Source organism: Quercus robur, chromosome 11, assembly GCF_932294415.1.
Source record: "Quercus robur chromosome 11, dhQueRobu3.1, whole genome shotgun sequence".
In the NCBI taxonomy this organism is placed as follows: Eukaryota; Viridiplantae; Streptophyta; class Magnoliopsida; order Fagales; family Fagaceae; genus Quercus; species Quercus robur.
Genome location: NC_065544.1, coordinates 14,476,193 through 14,482,067, shown reverse-complemented (window position 1 = coordinate 14,482,067; position 5,875 = coordinate 14,476,193). Strand labels below are relative to the sequence as shown.

The following is a 5,875-nucleotide window of genomic DNA, read 5'->3' as shown; positions in this document are numbered from 1 at the left end:
CCTTTGACTGAAATGGCTAACATGTTCTACTGGATCTATTCGACCATTATAAATGGTGAACATGGATTGATGGAATCGCCGAGGAAGACTTGCACCTTCTATGTTTCATGTGAAGGGTGATTTAGATACTTGACTCAGCGCCTTGTTCATGGCATCGTTCCCCAAGCCTTTGCGAGGCGGGCTCTTGTATCTACGTCTATGGTGGTACTCCTCGTCATAAGAAAAAGTCTCGCTGGGCGGAGTTCTAGATCTCCATCTGTAACTAGCACCATCTGTCTCCTTAGAGGACGGCTCGGAGCTGGGCGATGAATGTCTTCACCAAGCGTGACGCAATTCCCTCTTCAATTCATCTATTTCATGTTGCATGTCTCTATTACCCTTTGAATGGGAGACATGGCTTTTCCCTCGAGATTGATTTTTATTGGTATGAGTTGTATGCTCACTTCCTTCACAACCTCTTCTCCGTTTGAGGCTTCTACGCGGACTGCCATGTTGGGATCCCCTTGATTTTGCCTGGTATAAATTAGCATCCACCTGGTGTGGACCTGCTTCTTCCATCTTAGGCTACGCACTTAAATCTCTTTCAGAATAGATTAAGCTCTTCTCACAGACGGTGCCAATTGTAAGGACCGTATTTGGATTAAACCCAGTATAGGATTGGGTTTAAGCCCAACAAGTCCAAACAATGAATTTATAGAATGTGGGTGAAAGAACTAGTTCTACTCTAAAAGATAGACCATAAAAGTTGCTGAATTAAGATTGTTAAACATAAGTTAAGTAAGAAAATCTATCATCGGCATAGACTGAGAAACGTATCTTATAATATCTTATTGATGAACACAGTTACCAGAGTTCACAATGTTATTGCCTAGATTTTATGATTTTTTCTTGATCTCCCTTTTAGGTCACCTTCCCGTGCTATATATTAAAATCTTCATGTTATCCCTACCATACACGTGTAGGTTGGATTTTAGGAGTTCCTTCTTATCCCATCCAACACCTCTCAGAACCATCAAATAGTAGCTGTAAGGCTACTTGGTCACTGCTCAGGTATCACCTCCACATTAATGCGGCCAGAGAGTTAGTTGTGAGGCATTTAATGTGGAGGTAGCAGCTTTTGAAGATATTTGTTGCCTCCTTTTGCTTACCCCTTGTCCAACGTCCAACTCCTAATTGTGATGTAACTTTGAAAAAGGTTTAGGGTGATATGACACTCTTACTGACCTCGGATCCTTGTTCCCGAGATGGCTTTTCTCCTCAAACGTGTGTTAGATTTATCTCGTACTATCTCTATTTTTCTCTTTATATCATTCTCATTATAACCTCGTTTGGTCATTCTTGGATTAGTTAATGTCCTTGAATTGGGCCATAGGCCTAATTCGTATAGCCTTAATAATACCTCCTGACTAACTGGGCCCCACAGGAACAATATAATAAATCCCTTGTTAATATTAGTGACATGAATTGTTGAGTAATGACTAATGATTGTTAATTTGTTAGTTTGTTATTGTTGTAACTAAACTTATTAATTATATTTTGATATTATTGTGAAACTTTGTTTTTTGGTTGGTTGGAAATTTTTTCATTAGATGGATGTCGATGCTCCACCTGGATTTAGCACACCTGGGGACCCTAACCCACCTCCTCCTAGTCCTGGTAGTGTTAATCCTAACCCACCTGAACCTGCAGCACCAATTGGACTTGGTGCATCACTTCCCCCACTATCTCCTAAACAAGGTGGTAAGGACCCGTCTATAGTATGACAGCACTTCATTAAGCTGGCGAGTTTTGATCCTAATAATTCTAGGTCTCAATGCAAGTATTGTAAAAATCAATATAAATGTCATGGTAAGAAAAATGGTACTTCAGGCCTGTTGCAACACATGAAGGTGTGTAAGAAGTGGTCTTTTCCTCGTGATGACAAGCAAAAAACTTTGTCTTTTCAAGCTAAGAGAGAAGGGGAAAGTGGTCCAAATGTGTTAGTGGTTGCAAATTATAGTGAAGAGAGGATAAGGTTGGCATTGGCAATGATGATTGTCATTGATGAATTGCCTTTTAAATTTGTGGAGCATAAAGACTTTCAAGAATTTATGGAAATAGTTGAGCCTAGTTTCCTATTCCCCATCGCACTACCATTGCAAGGGCTTGCATGAAGATTTATTTTAGTGAGGTAGATGTTTTGAGAAGGGCTTTTGTGGGGCAACGGGTTTGTGTGACAACAGATACTTGGACATCCATACAAAACTTGAACTACATGGTAGTCACCGCACACTTCATTGATGGGGATTGGACTTACCAAAAGAAAATCTTGAACTTTTGCCCTATCACAAAGGGGACACTATAGGTAGAGCGGTTGAGTCATGTTTGCTGAAGTGGGGTATAGACCGGTTGTTTACAATTACTGCGGATAATGCTAGTTCTAATGAAGTGGCAATTGATTATGTGAAGAAGAAAACAAAAGAAAGAGATAGTAGTATATTGGGTGGTGAGTTCATGCATATGCGTTGTTGTGTGCATATCTTGAATTTGATAGTGCAAAGTGGGTTGAAGTCCATTTATGAATCAATTGCCAAAATTCAAAATGCGGTGCGATATGTGAGAGCCTTTCCTGCAAGGTTTGAGAAGTTTCAAGAATGTGTTGAAAATGAGAAAATCAAAGCCAAATGTTTGTTCTCCCTTAATGTGCCAACAAGGTGGAATTCCACTTATCTCTTGTTAGATTGTACTTTGAAATTTGTGGGAGCATTTGATAGGTTGGAAAAGGAGGATGGGCATTATAAACTTTATTTTTGTGAAGCGGATAGGAATGGGAAAAAGCCCATTAGTCCTCCTAACTATCTTGATTGGGAAATGTCAAGACCTTTGTGAAATTTTTTGGCATATTTTATGAGGCGACACTTAGATTTTCTGGGTCCTTGTTTGTTACTTCTAATACATACTTCCATGAGCTAATTAGCATTGAAGATCAATTGCAACGATTGTGTGGTGTTGATGGGGATCCACTGTTGAAGAGTATGGCGGTAGAGATGAAAAAAAAATATGATAAGTATTGGGGAAGTATAGATAATATCAATTTGATATTTTTTGTTGTTGTTGTTCTTGACCCAAGATATAGATTGAAGTATGTAAAGTTTTGGTTTAGGGAGTGGTATGGAAAGGACAAGGGGGATGCGATGAGTTCTAAGGTTCGGGATGCATTGAAAAGGTTGTATGTGGAGAGAGTGGGTCAAAATGGAGCTTTGAGTTCTAGTGGTAGTGGTGCTTCATTGTCTAGGGACTCCAGGCCAAGTGTTGGTAATGCTTCATTGTCTGATCGCATTAAAAGTTATAATAATAAGTTTAAGCAACACTTGGCAGACAAGGACAGTATGGAAAACAAATCTGAATTTTATAGGTATTTGTTGGAATCTTCTGAGGACCCTAATGTGGAAGATTTTGACATCTTGATGTGGTGGAAAATGAATTCTTCTAGATATCGAGTCCTTTCCCAAATTGCCCTTGATGTGTTGGCTATTCCTATCTCTACAGTTGCATCCGAGTTTGCTTTTAGTACCGGGGGGGGGGGGGGGGGGAGGGCGTGTTCTAGATTCGTTCCAAAGTTCACTATCTCCTAATACAGTTAAAGCCCTTATTTGTACCCAAAATTGGTTGAAGGATGCAAAGAGAAAAAGACCACTAAAGCTTCGGGAGTGCATGGATAATGTGGAGGATATGGATGGTTTTGAGATTGACACTGGTAAAAATATATATATGTTCATTTTGTTTGTTGTATAGATCAATTGTTTATCTATTTGCTCAATGCTTACGAGTTATTTTATTTTGAATGGGATTGTAGAAATTGCATCGGTTTGCCCAATGCCTATGGAGGAGGATCCAAGCACCGTTGTGTTGGATGATGATGAGTGATGTGCTACTCTTTGCTTGGAGTTAATTAGTAATTAGTATTATGTAAGTATACTTACTATTATCATTCGTTTGTGTTAATTATAAATATTTTATTGTTCATAAATGTTTTATTGTTATTAACACGTGTTTATTTTGTTTTGTTTAGTATTTTGTAGGAGTTCTAGAATGATGCATAGTGTAGACTTACTGGACAAAGGGCTTACGAGAATTAGCATTCTTTTGCCTATATGCTAATTATATTTGTACATGTTATTGGTAGTGGACTTTTCACTAATGATAGTTATTTAGGTATGCATGGGTGGGATTATCATTGGGGATACAAGCAATTAGCATTCTTTTGCCTAAATGCTAATTTAATTTGTATATCTTTCTTTTGGCATTTGTGGACAGTGACAAATGGTTCTGTAATGCGTTATTAAGTGGATACATTAACGCTTATTATTATTGACACTGACACACACAGTAACACTAATGATATTATTATATGCTACATGATAGTATTTTGGAAGTTTAACTCTTATTGAGGCAATTTCAAAATATTTTTACATGGTGAATGAAATGAAAAATTTTGGATAGTTTGGATCATTGCTGTTTGGGTGAACAAATATTTTTATGTGAATAGATTTTTTTATGTTGAACATTTTTTTTATGTGAACATATTTTTTTTTATGTTGAACAGTTTTTCTTATGTGAAAAAATTTGTTGAATAGTTTTTTATTTATTTATTTTTTTTATGTTGAACAGATTTTTTACACAGATTTTTTGCACAGATGGCTTGCTAAATAAAAAAACTGTTTGTATTTACTTGAAATCTTGAACAAGTTGATATATTGATATTGGGCTTGAAAGCCCAATTTTTTTTTTTATTAAAAAAAAACAGTTTTTTTTTTTAATATTTCAACCGACCGCAAAAAACCACACCGCTATTGGTCGGAAAACCGACCTTAGGCGGTGTGCATCAGTTCCAATTATAAAAAATAAAAAATAAAACCGATCTCTATCGATTCGGTAATAAATTTGGAAAAAAACCGCCCCTACCAAACTGCGCATACCCCTACTTGTGGGTGTGATGATATATTTTGAAAGCCCTAGGTTGGGTTAAACGCCTTTAGGCTCAGCTATATATCTGGGAAGAACATTTATACGCCTTGTGAGATTACATTTTAGTTGAATTAAACTTATATGTTCTCAATTTATGCGAGAGCAAGATTCATATTTCTCAAGCATGTCAAGATTGATTTGATTATATGAATATATTTTGTGCACTTTGTAACTTTTGTTCTTGAGTTGTAGTGCTCCTTGATGTCCAACTATGTGCCTCGTTTTTTACCATTGCTTTGCCAAGTAACACCTTTCAGCAGTCATCTTTAGGAAGCTACTTCTTTTTTTGGGATAAGTGTCATCTTTAGAAATTAAGCTATTCCTTAGAGATTCCCTTTTATTAATGAAAATCTTTATTACTTATAAAAACTAGTGTTTAACCCGCGCAATGTGCGGGATCATTTTCCATATTAATGATCTTTGCATCCAACATAACCTTAGTTCTCATACTTTCACTACATGCATTCAAACCTAAATAATTTTGTATATTTAAACATATAGTATCTAATATCCCCTAAAATTTTTAAACATTAGTCTCTTCGAATCACTTCATGTATGTACTTCCATTCTCCAAGAGACCACTTGGACTAACATATGATATGAGCAACCACCATTGTTATTACTTTCATTGCAATCAAATGAGTTTGAATGAGGGGAATTCTCTAGAATACCTGAATTTTGCATGCAAATATGCAATATCTTCAAAACCATCCAATATCACATAATAATAATAATAACAATTTATTATAGTGGAAATCATATAGAAAATAGGGCAAATATATCCAACTGAATTGGTATGCCATCATTGTCTAAACATTTGGGACTAAATCTTCAAAGTCAAGACAAGACATTGAGGAGGATATTAAGC

General features: G+C 36.4%; 1 long non-coding RNA gene across 1 annotated transcript; it reads left to right on the top strand.

Moving 5' to 3' along the window:
- The first annotated feature begins 3,598 nt into the window (after positions 1–3,598).
- On the top strand, positions 3,599–4,122 carry LOC126706458 (uncharacterized). Its single transcript, XR_007648596.1, has 3 exons — positions 3,599–3,736; positions 3,836–3,948; positions 4,052–4,122. It is a non-coding gene; the product is annotated as an uncharacterized LOC126706458 (long non-coding RNA).
- Positions 4,123–5,875: the final 1,753 nt, after the last annotated feature.